Genomic DNA, 15,296 nt, shown 5'->3' with positions numbered 1-15,296 from the left:
TATATCTGTCATCAGATAAGCATAGCTTTAACCGTTTTGGAAATCAGAGAGAGCGCTTCTTCTAATAGTGATCTAGAAACATAGCCTGAAAAAAATATTTCCCCTTTTTTAAGTAGCCTAGTCATGCCTTAACAAAATATAGGCTGACGTGGTCCGTGTTTAAGGTCAGTTGTTTTTAGACCAGTAAATCGCGCGGCCCTTAATCTCACTGTGCAGCCGTTGTTTAATTTCTCGCGGGGTTGTGACCGTTATGTTTATAGCGCGCGGACAGATATTTATGCGTCACTCCTCTGAGGGGCGCGAGAGCGCGAGTTACCCGGAGTTACCGTTGATGGGACGTCCGATGTCACAGTCACGTCGCGGCCTTAAAGCTTAGAAAAACACTGCCCCCGCGCTTATAACTGTATTCCACATTAAACCAGTCATCACTGTTCTCTCACAGAATTACAGAAATCCGCGCGGTGAGACAAAACGGTTTGATGGCGCAAGACAATAACAAGCTCGCCGCCACCATCCATCACGCGCTGTTATTGTAAGGAGAGTCTGAGGGGTGATCTGTGCGAGACTGAGAGCGAGGGAGGCTTAAGCACACACACACAGACACACACACACACACAGAGAGAGAGAGAGAGAGAGAGAGAGAGAGAGAGAGAGAGAGAGAGCAATAAAGCAGCTCTAAACATTGTGAAATCTTTTGATAAGTCTTAGAATGAAATATGATTTTAGAAATACTTTCCTACTTACAGTGTAAGTGTTCTTAAATGTGATTTTCGGTTATTTTAACAGCCACAGCCTATTTAGTTAGGCATTCTTTAGCCTTTTTTATTATTCGTTAGGCTATCCCAGACAGAATATTAACGTAGCCTATACAAATTATTATTTAGAGCTGTCATGGTGCCAATTTGTTGACCTGCCTTCAACTGTAGCCTAACTGTTGACCTACAGGTCCTAACAATTCTTCTTGAACATAAACTCACTTGTAATTATTTAGCCCTTATTATACTTGATATAGCTTAAATATAGGCCTACATAAAAATACATTTTCAAAAATGACTGTAATTTATGTCAGAACAAAGCAACAAAGGTTCTTTAAGTTAAGTTAGTTACAGGCTTTATCTTACTATGAAAAAAAAAATCCCCATTAAGGAAACAATAAAAAATTATATTCCATTTGGCTTTTTGGATACGCTAATAGCCTACACAGATATTATATTAGCAATTACAGATGCAGTTTTGTCAAATTTAAACAACAGTAACTTGTAGATTTTTTTTTTTTTTTATATGACAACCGAGAAGGATGTTGCTCACACTTTAGATTATGGTACAATTCTCAATATTAACTACAACGTTTGCCTCAATAAACTCATAATTAATGCTTATTAATAATTAATTGTTAAGTTTAGGTATTAATTAGGAATGTAGAATCAGGTCATGCAGAATAAGGCATTAATATGTGTTTTATAAGTACTATGAAGTACTATAAACAGCCAATAATATGCATGCTAATAAGCAAGTTAACAGTGAGAATTGGACCATAAACTAAAGTGTTACCGGATATTGTCTGTAAAGATTCCTATACTGCTTAGACATTTCTCTTGTTGATTCTAGAGCTATTTGTCTCAATCTGCTCAAACACGAAAAGTGATATGTTCATTAAAAACGTTTAGAAGCATTACAGATGATGTGTATGGAAATATATGTAGCCTAGCCTATATCTCATGCTAATAAGTTTTATGGGACATATTTTTCTCACGGGACGCTGTAATGCTCTCCACACCTGGCTATAAGAGAATAGGACACAATTATTTCTCTCTTTCATCGTCTTCTTTTTTATGTCATCGCCTGAAAACCAAAAGAACGTATTTTTCGATTTATTTTAAGGAGTTCCCCTGATTTCCTGTGCGAAGCGCACGTTCGTCGTATATATATCATCACGGATAAGTCCAGTCGCTCCATCAGCGCAAGACCACCGCAGAGAACACTGAACAGTGCCCGGGTCAGCTGCGCTCTGCCCGGCGGCGGGAGGAGGAGGAGGAGCCCGGGAGGCTCGGTCATTAGAAAGATAAAGTGAACCCATGGTTTCCCATGTGCTGCGAGAATGGCTAATTGTTTTGTTGGACGGCTGCCCAAACCTCTCTTTTATAGAGATCCTAAAGTCTCTTGAGAGGGAACATTGGCATGTCTTGATGCACATACTCTAAAAACTAGATAAGAGTTGCGTGTGTGTCAGCTAACTTTTATGACGAGCAGTTAGACGCAGCTAATGTTAAACTGCTCGTGTCTGGATTGTATCTGATCTGTCATATCAACCCTTCACTCAAAACTCTGTTCCTTTAATATATATTTTTTTCTAGTGGCTTAACAACTTTATACTACACTATACAGAAACTAAATGACTTTTAGAATGAACTTTTGTGAGCAATTCTGTCATACAGTCTGAGAGAAATTGCATCAATCATGATGACACAATAGATTTCAGCACCTAGACATTGAACAGCGACTGAAGAGCTCACCAAGTCTCGCTCGCTCATCAGAGACGTGAAAAACAACACTGCAGCAATATGCATTTTGCAAGCTGGATTAGGGCAAGTGCATATGCAGAGGAAGGCACAAATTATTTTGTTTTACTACAGATGCTGATTCAAAGAGAAATCTATACCATATAGTAGCACACTTAAAAAAAATCCAACCCACTAAAACTGAAAAAGTTTGAAAAAGAAAATTAAGGGGAAAAAAAGATTAATTTTTTATTAATAAATCCAAAGTGCAGCCTAACTGACAACCTGGTGTTGATTTGCTTTTTGAAAACTCATAAAATCAAAAAGAAAATAACATCAATTATTGTTCTATGCATCTAGCCTATAAATGATGACAAAAATAATTATTACTTTGTGATAAAAAAATATATTATCTTTAACGTCAGTGGTGTTTGATAGGGAGGGATACAAAAATAACACTGCTGTTAACAGCATAAGCTTCAGGTTTTCACATGATTTGGGATCATATATTTAATATAAAAATACACATTATTTATTTATTTTTAAAAAGATTTGGAGTAGCCTATACGTTTTACAAGAAAGTACTATTTCAGTATTTCTACTTCAAAATTCATGTTTAACTCAATGCTACTTGCCGCTTTTTAATTATTTGCGAAATGTAGCAATTTCTGAGCGAAAATGTTTTCAAAATAAATTCAACACAAGTTATTTCAGTGCTGAAATTGTATTTTTTTTTAGCAGAAACTTTAATCGTATTTTCCCATTCTTAACGTGTATTTTAAATTCAATTTTAAAGTTAAAATGTATTTTAAAATGAAAGTATTAAATAAATAATTCCTCACTACAGGATACACTTGGATTCTCCAGTCCAGATGGTCTTTGATGTAGCGACCATGTCCTGCAGGGGGAGCTATAATACAGTTCTTCACAACACATCTGAACCGTGCCGCCACATGAGTGCATGAATGTTTCTTGAATGGCCACTGGGTGGCAGTAAGACATCAGAGAGGCAACTACGGTATGTGCTTTTATTCCTTTTACCCCATAAAATTTTGCCAGAGGCTTTCCATGGCACGCATGCATCATCTATGATCTATCTGCTATTAAATTAATAATTTCAGCAATAGAAAAACACACTTGAACTAAGATAAAGCTGTAAAATCACACTCCAAAACAACAAGAGAATCAAGTCCCCCCCAAACTAGTCCCACGGCTGTGTCAGTGTAAATGTGTGATGGTAATGTGTGTGTGTTCCTGGTGAATCAAGGCCAAACTACTTTCATTTGAGTGAAATTGACCAGCTTCTCAACTGCCCTCACCATATGCACAGACTGAAGAGCTTTAAATTCAACCCAGTCCCCTGAACATTAAAAACACACAAAGACTGACCTTCATCTCATACGCATTTCATTAGAAGAGTATTTTAAATTGAAGCGAATATGTCTGTGTTTTGACTCATTGGGATAAGTGGGCAGTCACGGGTGGGTCACAGCAAAGTCTTGTAAACTTTGCCCTGATGAAAGTGCAGCGAATAAGTGGCACACAAGGTAAATGTTACTGGAACATGACTGTGTGCGTGTGTACAGGGTGTGAAATGTTTGTCCAGGTGGGGGTGATTACTGATTGAGGGGTGCGGTAGAGGAGTAATTCACTGTGAATCCATGTCTTTTGAGAATAAGCAGATGTAAGATATGATTTTTCAAGTAATATTACAGGTTCATTAGGCTACAAGTCCAGCTTTTGTGGCGTAATATTGATTACCACAAAAAGAATGACTTGTTTTCTCTAAAAATAAATAAAGTTATAGTGAGGCTACAATGAAAGTGAATGGGGTCCAAAGCAGAAATGTGACGCTTATAATTTTATAAAATTGCTGTTATGATTTGTGTATTATTTGAGCCGTACTTGTTCTTGAAAGCATTCCCTCTGTTTAAATCTCATAATCTTACATAATCTACATAATGCTTCTCATAATCTAGTACATTGAAATGATATCAAATGCACACAATCATATTTTGCCTGAAATGTTATGCACAGCAGCTACACTAATTGTTCTTTTGTTTTCCTATTTAATGGCCTTGTTTCACAGACACTGAGGATTAGGCCTTAGTTCCCTCTTTCAGCAACATCTCTTTTATTCTTTCATGTTGTGTGTTTGATGGAGTGAGGGCAGCAATCCAAACCACAATGATCCAATCAATTCCTGATGGACAAAATTAAGTCCCAGCCTACACTTATTTCTTGTTAGAGAAGCCGTTTTACTCAGATATACATCACAATCTAGGGCAGAAACGGGTATTAGCCACATTCACTTCCACTGCCTAACAGTAGCTGGTTGTTGTTTTTTTAACCCAGAATATTCCTTTAACTCCTGCATGACTGTTTCTCCTTTTACATTTCTCTCTGTCCAGTCCTTCTGTAACGTTTGTAAAACTTTGAGCCATCTCTTCCCAAACTACAACAGCCAATGCTGTTTCTACACCCACTTTTCTTTAACTGAAGTTCAGCTGTGCTGTATATGTGACTGCGTACTGCTATAAGCATACACCTCCCTGATAGCCACACGGATCCAATTAAAGCTGGAATTCCCAACCTAAAGACTGGAATCATTCATGGCTCCCACCTCTATGATATTCCAGGGTGTCCCCAACCATGTGCTCTGTGTTTATACGTGTGCACGAAGCGTCAAGACGGCATGTGTTTGAGAGTACTTCTGCATAAGCATGCAAATGTGTGTGTAAGTGTGTGTGTCTGTGTGTGAGAGAGAGGGGAATTCTGAATATAATTGGGAGCGGATGAGGTTCCCCCTCTCCAGCAATGAACGCTGTAATAAGACTGTTTGGGCTGAGACGGGGAGAATGTCTGATTTTAGCGTTCCTTTAAACAAAAGTGAACAGTGCTCTCATTCAAAGCAGATGGTGAAGGTCAAATCGAGACTGAGGGAGAAAGAGCGACAGACAGACAGAGTGAGAGAGACAGACAGACAGGAAGGAGGACAATAGAGAGACAGGTCGAAGAAGAGGTAGAGGGAAAGTGAGGTGAGGAAAGGGGAAGAGAAAAAGAGAGAGAGAAATCCTTTTGAAAACAGTGTGAACAATAAACTCAGCTGATCCTTTGTGTATGTTTATCCACTGTACCTGGTTAAATGATAACCCCAATTAGTCAATCACCTAGCATAATAATCAGTTTAATAACTGTTTATACATATATATTCAAAGTATACTTTGTTGGGTAAGTAGGCTATACTTTGATGTTGATATTTGTACACAATGAAAATGATGCGAGATTACTAACTAAACTATCATTGTTCGTTCCTCGAGTGAGTGCTTCAACTATTCATACTTTGTTCTTTCACTGCGTCTCCGTTTGTACACCCGTGAGGCCACGATGCCCTTCCGGAGCGGCCAAGGATCATTTTTCACGCGACACCGGATAACAGTCTCCCTCCCGCTATTAATATTTGATCAAGCCGCGCGCCCGCTGCGGACAAATGATTTTTTATTTCTGACTGACGGGCGGCCGCGGGCTCGAGTTACACCCGTTGAGCAGCCGGTCGTCACAGCCAATGGTTGGACGCGGGAACGAGCCTCGTGCCCCCAGAGCTGTCTGGCACAGCTCACGTAATCCACGCCAATGCACGCGCTTGCCGCCAAAAAACCGTCAAGCGTTGCGCTGACAGGACGAGGACGCGACAGTTTCATTAATTCGGGATTATGGAGAATTTTCGTCTAATTTGTATGGATTAAAGTAGGTCCACTTAATGCCCTTTGCCTGTTCATTGACATTGGAGATGTGTAGGCCTAGTGAAATCCGTGAGAAGTAAATTGGCCATGTTAGAAATTGGCAGCTGTCACAAATGGGCCTATTAGTCAGGACATACGTCACGTCGTAGGCTATTACATTTTACAAAAAAAGCATCCTTAAATGTAAAATATGTCTGGTTTATTCACCAACCAACTAGTAGATTGGTGAGGTTGACTAAATTATTTAAAGGTTGGGTAGGTGATTTGTTATAGAAACTTTTTTGTTATGCTGGTTGAACGTCTTGTCACATCCTAGCATCAATAAGTTAAGTGGTCTAAATGTATTTATTATATATATATTGAAAGTGTAAGACCATAAAATGTTCGTCCAATCATTGCATTCGGTCCGAAATCGGTCTGATATCATACCTGCCCGCGCACCTAGCTCACAGAGATCACACGTCATCGGTGCCTCTCATGCTAGTCAGAGATAGTCACCAATTCACAACCAAGAAGGCACCTTTTACAGTTCCTCCTGAACAAAAACAATGAGCTTATGCTGCGTTCATGCCATAACTACCATAATTTGGAAGAGATGGAAACTTGTGACGTTATAGTTGGAGAAGTTTGTGACTAATTTATGCATTTCAATGGCAACACGATCAACGCTGAAATGAATCTGCAGCAGTCAGGTGATACAGGTCAGTGCTCTATGAGTTGTTTATGTTCATTATTATTGTAATGTTTAAGACCTTCTCATGATGGTTTTGTTTTTTCCCTACCGCACACATTCGTGTGTTTTGGAGGAGTGGCGGCTTTGCAAATACCCTGTAGGGAGGGTGAGATCTTGTGCTTTAAAAGCTAGCATGCTATTGCTAGCCACTCCGAAAATGGCCTACTCTACCTTTAACTCTTTTCTTTTAATATTTGTTATCTAGATTTTTTTTTCAACAGTGCTGTAATTATTACACTGTACAATAGTCAGTAACTTTTAAGATATTAAACTATTATCATGATTAACTGTAAAGTGATGTCATCCACACATCTGCCTTCTCATCAATTAAACTCAATTTCCCATGATGCCTCTGGAGAAAAGGTCACAACTCAGGCAACTCTCCTGTTTCAAATCAATACTGAGAGTTATTGGCCAGGAACTGTAATTAAGTGCCATATCAGATGCATCCTAGTTTGGATCTAAAATACATCACCAATATCAATTGTAATGGGAAATATTTTTCATATTTTAAAAATATCTCTTCGCAATGACACTGTTTATGTCTGAAATTAAATATATATAAACTGTAACCCCATTAACGCTATTTTATATATATATATAAATGTTAACTACCTGTTTACGTAAAACATTAATGTGTGGGTGTATGTTATTTGTAGACATGTAACCATTGTCTGGTGGTTTCTAGCTTCAGGCGTTGGTATGGCTTTTCTGTCCCATTTCCAAGTCTTCGTTTCACTCACTCTTTTCCTTTGTTTCTGTTCTTTTCTTTTCTCTGGAGCTGTCTGTTTTTGGGACGTTCCAGGCTGAAAAGACCTTTTTTTTTAATCAGATCATTTACTAAGAGAAACCAGAGACGTTCAGGGACTTACATTCGGAACAGAGACGCTGGAGGATTACGGTATGACCCCCCAGAGACGCTCACAAATGTGCGCACATACACGCCTACATTCTTAAAGTGGCACAAAAACAAATTTGCACAATTAGAAATAAATGTGCTGAAACACAATATTACAATGAGATTATAGCGATATCATTTGAAGAGGAGGAAAAGAAACAGACACACATCTTTTATAAACAGAGGCGTACATATTGCGTCTCACACACCTGGTGTCCCTGTCCTTACCGGCGAGTGTGCTTAGCAGCTGTTGAGGTAGTCAGGGCCATGATGACCTGCACCACAGATGGTACAAGCATGGTTGGATGAATGTAAGTAATGATTTATTATATTTAAGTGAATGAATTTGTGGTCAGATGCCTGAAGTATTTGTGAGCAAGAGGTTATCTCTCTCTCTCTTTCTCCCTCTCGCTCTATGGTTTTTTAAATCCTAAATTTTGAAGTGATGCCAAGTTTGTTCAAATACTCTGACTGTGTGAGTGTGTATGTGTGTGTGGGTGAAGGGGACGGGATCATTTTACCCCAAAAATGTGGCAGCTACACAAAAGCATCCCATCCGGCTGGACCTGAGGGACCAGAGGAGGGAGGGGTTACCACGGCGATGGCAGAATCCAGGAAACTCGAGATGACATAAAAGAATGCATTAACAGAGCCTGAAAGAGAGAGAGGTAATTCCACGAGGGCAAAAAGAGGTAAAACAAGTTAATCATTTTGAACTGCTGTATGAATGAGTGCTTGATGTGTGTGTGTGTATGTGTGTGCATTGTTTGTGCCTGGGATCCCTTTTTTGGGGCGTGTTTGGAGACAGTGCATCAGGTGTAACATTACTTTGGTGAATTCTGTGCAGTTTGCAGCACATAATAAGAGACTGCACAAAAACATAATAGCTATAGATTTGAATGTGCACAGTGTGAGTATGTGTGATGTAAACAAGATTATATGAAGGATTATTAGATAGTTAAAGGGGTAGTTCACCCAAACATGAAACTTCTATCATCTACTCAACCTCAAGTTGTTCCAAACCTGTATATGAGTTTCTTTTTTCTGCTGAACACAAAAGAAGATGTTTTGAAGAATATAGTAGAATATGGGGAAAATACTATGGAAGTCAATGGGGCCCATCAACTGTTTGGTTACCAACATTCTTCAAAATATCGCCTTTTGTGTTCAGCAAAACAAAGAAACTCATACAGGTTGAAAACAACTTGAGGGTGAGCAAATGATGACAGCATTTTAATTTTTAGGTGAACTATCCCTTTAAGTAAGTAATACGTAATCAAATAAGTAAAACTCATCTTTGTCAACTTGAACCTGTATTGTTGTGACCAACATCCAAAGTACTCTAAACAAATTGCACTTATAAATATATAATTAATATTCCAATGTTTTTCATACTCTCAGCATTCTTCAAAATATATTTTTGTGTTCTGCAGAAGAAAGTCATACTGGTTTGAAAAGGCCATGAAAGTGAGTTAATGATGACGGAGTTTTAATCTTTGCATCCACTTACTGTCACAGTTCTATCACCCTTGTGTGAGTTTTCTGGTTTAGTGACAGAGCTGTGACACTCTTGGTTTGTCATATGTTTGTGTTTAGTCTGGTCTGTTGTGAGCACATCATGTTATTTCCTTGTGCCATGTGCTCTCCTGTCAATTGACTAAACCCCGCCCATCTTGTTACTTTGTTATTGGTTAATTTCCCCCACTTGCCTGCCTCGTTACCCTCTGACCCTCTTAGGCCACGTTTCCACAAAGCCGGGTATTTAGCAAAACAAATATTTTCCCTCTCTCCGTTTTCAAAAATAACATCGTTCACACACCCGCATAAATACCTCGTCGAGCGCCATCATAACTATGCCAAACCTATTGGCGGCAGTGTAGGGGTTAAGGATAAAGCCATGCACGCCAATCAGAATCGACAAGAGAGAACCTAAAACGCCGTTTCTCCCAGTTCACACGACAACACATAACCGGCGTTTTCTGAAATCTCCACTTTGGCCGGAGTTTTTAGAAATAATCGTTTTCTGTGATAAAAACGGGGTTTTCGTGTAAACGAGAGGCCAATCCGCAGGGAAATATCTGCGTTTTCCCTTCGTGTAAACGGGGCCTTAATCTCCCTGTGTTTGCAGTCCCGTGCTGGTTTGTTGTCCATGTTATCCATGTTCCTAGTGTTTCCTGTATCCTGTCAGATTTCTGTCTAGGTTTCCCCCACGAGGGAGTTTTTGTTGTAGTTTTGTTTTGTGTTATTTACTTAATTACTTAAAAAACGTATTTACCCATTGTTTTGCTCTTGAGTCCTTGCACCTTAATCCACTCATTCCGTGACACTTAATGACACAAATAATCTTTATAAAGTTCAATAATAATATCACTCTCTCTCTCTCACCGACTCACACCCATAAACGACACCGGAGCTTCTATTAGCTAATGAAAAAATCATTAGCACTCCCATGATAGCATTAGCTATGACCCCCTGAATCAAGGATATGGATTGGTCCTTGTCAGCCAGGTTCAGGTCACACTTGTTCAGTGGCAGCCTAGTTAAAGAAGTGAGGGCATTACTTGAAATATGAGCCTGTGCATCGACTGCCTCACTGGGGTTAAAACAGCCAACCCTGTCATTATTAGCACACTTGACCATCACAGTGGCCTTTGGATAAATTTTTTTTTTTAAATCTTGAGCTTAAGGGGTTAGTTCACCCAAAAACGTCATAATGTCATAATGTCATAATTTACACACCCTCATGTCGTTCCATACCTGAAAGACTTTTGTTCAACTTTGGAAAACAAATGAAGATCTTTTTAATGAAATCTATGAGTCTATGCAACTACCACTTTGGCGATTCATTAAGAGATAGTAAAACTAATTCATATGAATAGAGCGTTTAAGTTCAGATTTTCTGAAGAGATACAATTGCTTTATATGATGAACAGATTGAATTTAGGCTTTTATTCACATATAAATATTGATCAGCGAACATAAACAGAAGCTCAATTGAACATGCTAGAGAACAATGTGCTGCGTAACACGAGAATCAACCTCATTGGTTCTTGCACGTTAAGTAAACATGCTTGAGCTTCCGTTTACCACAACTTATGTGTGCGATGATGAATGTTTATTTGTGAATAAAAGCCTAAATTAAATCTGTTTATCATTTAAATCGACTGTGTCTCTTCAGAAAATTTCTGTTTTAACTTTTTGAAGCATCAAAGTGGTAGTTGCTGTCAATGGTGGGACAAAAATCTCTCGGATTTCATTAAAAATATCTTTATTTGTGTTCTGAAGATGAACAAAGGTGTTATGGTTTTAGAACAACATAAGGGTGAGTAATTAATGACAGAATTGTAATTTTTGGGTTTAACCCTAATGGCTAACCCTTTATGGCATCTCAGTTTTGTTACCATAAACAAAGGAAGTGTTTAATTTCTGCACTACACTGACACTAAGCAGAATTGCAGAAATAATTATGGATTTCATTCAAGCTTTGCACTCCCGCATCAATCTGAATGCTATGTACTGGTATTTGGCAGTAATTAGAAGTAAAATGTATTATAGTGAATCATTTTTGTTTTTTGTTTTAGAGAAGTGGGTCAAACTTCAAAAATGAGCACTTTAAAATGACAAAATGTCCATGGTAACCAACTATAGTTTCCACCAAAATACCAAAGTTACTACAGTTTTGTTTCTACTATAAAACCGTAATAATGTTTTCCTTCAAAAGCTTTAATTATGTTTTATTTGTCTTTGTCATTTTATTTAATAATGACCAAAGTTACCCCATTTTGAGTAACAATCAATATTAGTTTGTATTTTGAAGGAAAATATGGTTAAATGTTAGGCCTACATTTTTGCTGGCCATGCTGCAATTCAGTTTTCTTAAAGTTGAGTGATATGCAAACCGCTTTTCAAATTGGTTGAATGGATTCATAAAAAAAGAGCTGTTTCAAATTAACTAGTTTATAGTTAATGTTATCAATCAAAGCAGTGTCAAATACAACAAAAGTGTTTGTCCAGCGGTCTGCTCCTCTGCATCCTCCGATGACAGACTGACTCCCTCTCTGGTTTGTGTGTCAATACTGGCGCCATTGCTGGGGAGATTGGTTTTGTGGATGTATGCATGTTCAGATATATGTGTGCAAGTCAGGGAGAGGGCAGTATGGGTTTTTATATTTGAAATGGTAATTTAGCAGATTCCAACCCTCCCAGGAAAACCTTCCCTTTGTTTAAATCATAATGTCATCGTAAATTAAAGGGTTGATGTCCTCTGTTTTATAGTCTGTTTTTAGGTTGTTGTTTTTTTTTTTTTTTGTCTCTTGATCTTTGTTTCTCTTACTCTTCCATACACACAAACACACCCACACACCATGCAACTCAGGAAATGAATTCAGGTGTCAAAGTGCAGCAGGGGTGGTTGGTAGACTGTGACTAGTTAAACACTGGGTCAGTCAAAGAGAGTTACAGATCTTTGTTTAATAATGAGTACTATCTAACAGAGCCATCATCAAAGAAACATAACCAGTGATCCAAATTATAGTGCCCAAAAACACAGTTGTCTGCTCATGCGCCTATGCAGCGATACTTCAGAGCTCAGAACAAATTGATTCTGTTCTTACTATTTAATTTTGACCATTGAGATATCTTTTTTAAGAGACTTGGGAGTTTGGGTGTATATAAAATGGAAAGGATTTCCACCATTTGTGGATGAGTACACTTAAAATCTAATGGTTGTTCTTCATATGCATGTTTGTGCAATGAAGAGCCATCAGAAATATAAAATCGGCTGTTTAGAAGGTAAATGCACCTCTTTCAATGGTGTTCCTATACAAGTTACACATTTTTAGCTAGAAGAATTACACATTATTTTGGGGGCATTACAGCAACTGTATTAAACAGGCTTGAGTTGAGGAGAAGAGAGGTATAATTAGAAAGTGACATTTGAGAAGCATTTTCAATGCATGCTCGATAAATGGGCATAATCTGATATGGTTTAAAGTGCTTCAAAGATCTCACCAAAGTTTGAGCCGTTTTCTTGGAGTGGGAGTCATGAGTTTGATTCTGGCTCGGTTTGTGTATCAATCCCAATTTGACTGTCACCCCTTAATGTTTAAATGGTCTTGCTGAATAAATGGTAAAAGAGAGAGATCTTTGAAATTGGACAGTGTCCCTCTTGGCTGTCCTGACTTATGTACAGTATGTGATGTTCCAGAGGGAAAAATGTCAGAGTAATTCTGAAGAAGAGCCTAGTTACTTTAATATTGGACATGGTTAGCTTTGTAAAAAAATAAAAAGTATAAAAAGGTGAGTTTGTATTAACCCTTTGTCAAGAGAGTGAGTGAACATAAAACATCTGAGTTTTTAATTAACTAAAAAAAATGTTTTTGCACTATTTTATGCTGCTTATTTTTATTGTTATGTATAATCATGATTCACAGTTTCCCACTTTGTAAAGCAAAAAAAGGCAGTAAAACATACATTAATGGTGTAAAGCTCAATCCAAAATTGGTGCAATCAGTGTGCTTGTACATTTTAGTCAGACTGATTTAATGAGGTCTCTGGGTTTGTCTTAATTTGGTGTCTCAAGACTCTCCGTAATTGTCTTGTTTAATTTCACAGTGACATTTCACAATTTTTACGGTTATGCTTGCAGGTGCAGATCATTGGTATGAAATGTGTTTTTTTTTTTTTTTCTGAGCTGGTCGTGGCAGACCTGTTCTCTGTCACTGCCAGCACTGAACTCTGAAGTTGAGAGTTAATTGTGGACCTTTCAAACATTAGGTCATTAGCATTGGAGATAAACCACACCTAGAATCAAAAATGAAAACATTTCTGTTGATATTAGTGCTGGAAGTTTATAATTAAAGCTCAGAAGGCTAATTAGTTGGATTATTAAGGCATGTTGAAGGAATGTGCCTCTCATGGAAAATAGAAACATGTGAACCACTCTATTTTCTCACTCTTTCATGCAGTTATTTTCTGATCATTTTCTTGCTAATATAACCCTTAATGTTTATTTCCTCTCATGCACTCATTAGCAATGAAAACATTGTGCACGTTTTTACTTGCAGATCTTGGACAGAAGAACATTGTGTGTGTGTGTGAGTTCTATCAGGGATTCCAGAGAGAGGCGGCGTTTGAGACTGGCCAGTCGTATATTATCTTTGGAGATGGCCATTGTTGCCAGGACGTCGAAGCCAGGGTTCCAGTCTCAAAGCATGCTGGGAGTTGCGTGCATTCCTCTATATCCACGTAATTTTGGGGCTTGTGGGTAAGATGGCTTCACTGTGTCTGATCATGACTCATTGGTTTACAAATCATCTAATTCACGTTCAGTTTTTTAGCTCTTCACCGTGACTGCTCATAAACTTTTAAATTGTGGTATCCCACTAATTTGTATATACTCTGAGGACATGCACGCGCTGACTTCAGTCAGCAGAAAACTGCTCAGTAGTCACAAACTCAAGGGGCTCTACTGGCAGACAAAGATGTGGTTTTGTTCAAATGACCAGACTAATATAGAGGAGTGCATTCATATTCTAACAGTCATTAAAATGGCAGTACAGATGTTGGTTATGTCAGATAATTTCTTCTCCACCTACACAAACATACCAATTCATAATGAAGACATCATGCTTTGCTATATAACCTTTCTGCTACCTTTCCAGAGACATAAATTGGCAGTGTAATTCCACGTAGGCTGAAGATTTCTTCGAATTGTAGATGACAAGTCAGGATCCAGCCTGGCATGAAGTACTGTTCTAGAGTGCTGCTGAGCCATGGAGGTATGTTACTAATTCACCTTATTATGCAATACATTATTGACTACTCATTGAGTCACAGTCTGACCACATTGGCTCCAGACTGCAAAGAAAATGATCCCAAATGCAACAAAAAAATAAACATTTTTGACCATTTAAAGTCTAGTTAGTCGGGCAAGATTTGTGTGCGTCCTTAGGTGGTTTTATCATATATCTTGCTAGAGCGCACATCAATGTTTTATGCATGTCACAATTAACAGAGCAAGCTGTGGTGTCCAATTCGCAAATAAATTACTCCTATGAATCGGTTCTTTTTAACGCTTTAGTCCAAATGGTTCACGAAACTGATTAGAACCTGCTTGTGAGTTAGCAGTTTGAATCAGATTTGCACAGTCCTGACTCCCTAATAATCCTTGAACCATTTCTCCATTATGTTAGTTTTAAAAATGAATCCACCGTTATACATGAATTTCTGGTATTCGTTTTACCCGTATTTTGTATTATGCATTGGAATGTGTTGTTTAAGAGTTAAAGGAAATGACCATAAATTTAACGGATGATGTCCTGACAGAAAATTACCAGTACCTTTTCCATTTTTTACTTCGCTTACATACTATATGTTGTGAAAATATATTATAGTTTCTGAATATACAGTAGGTTGTTCACATA

At 38.1% G+C, this 15,296-nt stretch overlaps 1 protein-coding gene across 17 annotated transcripts in view; it reads left to right on the top strand.

Moving 5' to 3' along the window:
* eya4 (EYA transcriptional coactivator and phosphatase 4) overlaps positions 1-15,296 on the top strand; it is a 74,190-nt gene that overhangs the window by 20,222 nt on the left and 38,672 nt on the right. For 4 of the 17 annotated variants that reach the window (XM_089124648.1, XM_089124649.1, XM_089124646.1 and 1 more), the window contains exons 1-2: positions 12,602-14,137; positions 14,535-14,651. The gene's annotated coding sequence lies outside the window, so the exon portion shown is untranslated. Of the gene's footprint in view, positions 1-3,345; positions 3,517-9,099; positions 9,340-12,600; positions 14,138-14,534; positions 14,652-15,296 lie in introns of those variants that run through there. The other 13 variants (XM_089124654.1, XM_089124645.1, XM_089124642.1 and 10 more) reach the window with 9 other exon arrangements.

This window comes from Pimephales promelas, chromosome 20 (genome assembly GCF_988280905.1).
Source record: "Pimephales promelas chromosome 20, fPimPro1.hap1.1, whole genome shotgun sequence".
Lineage (NCBI taxonomy): Eukaryota > Metazoa > Chordata > Actinopteri > Cypriniformes > Leuciscidae > Pimephales > Pimephales promelas.
This window is presented reverse-complemented; position numbering and strand designations above follow the sequence as displayed.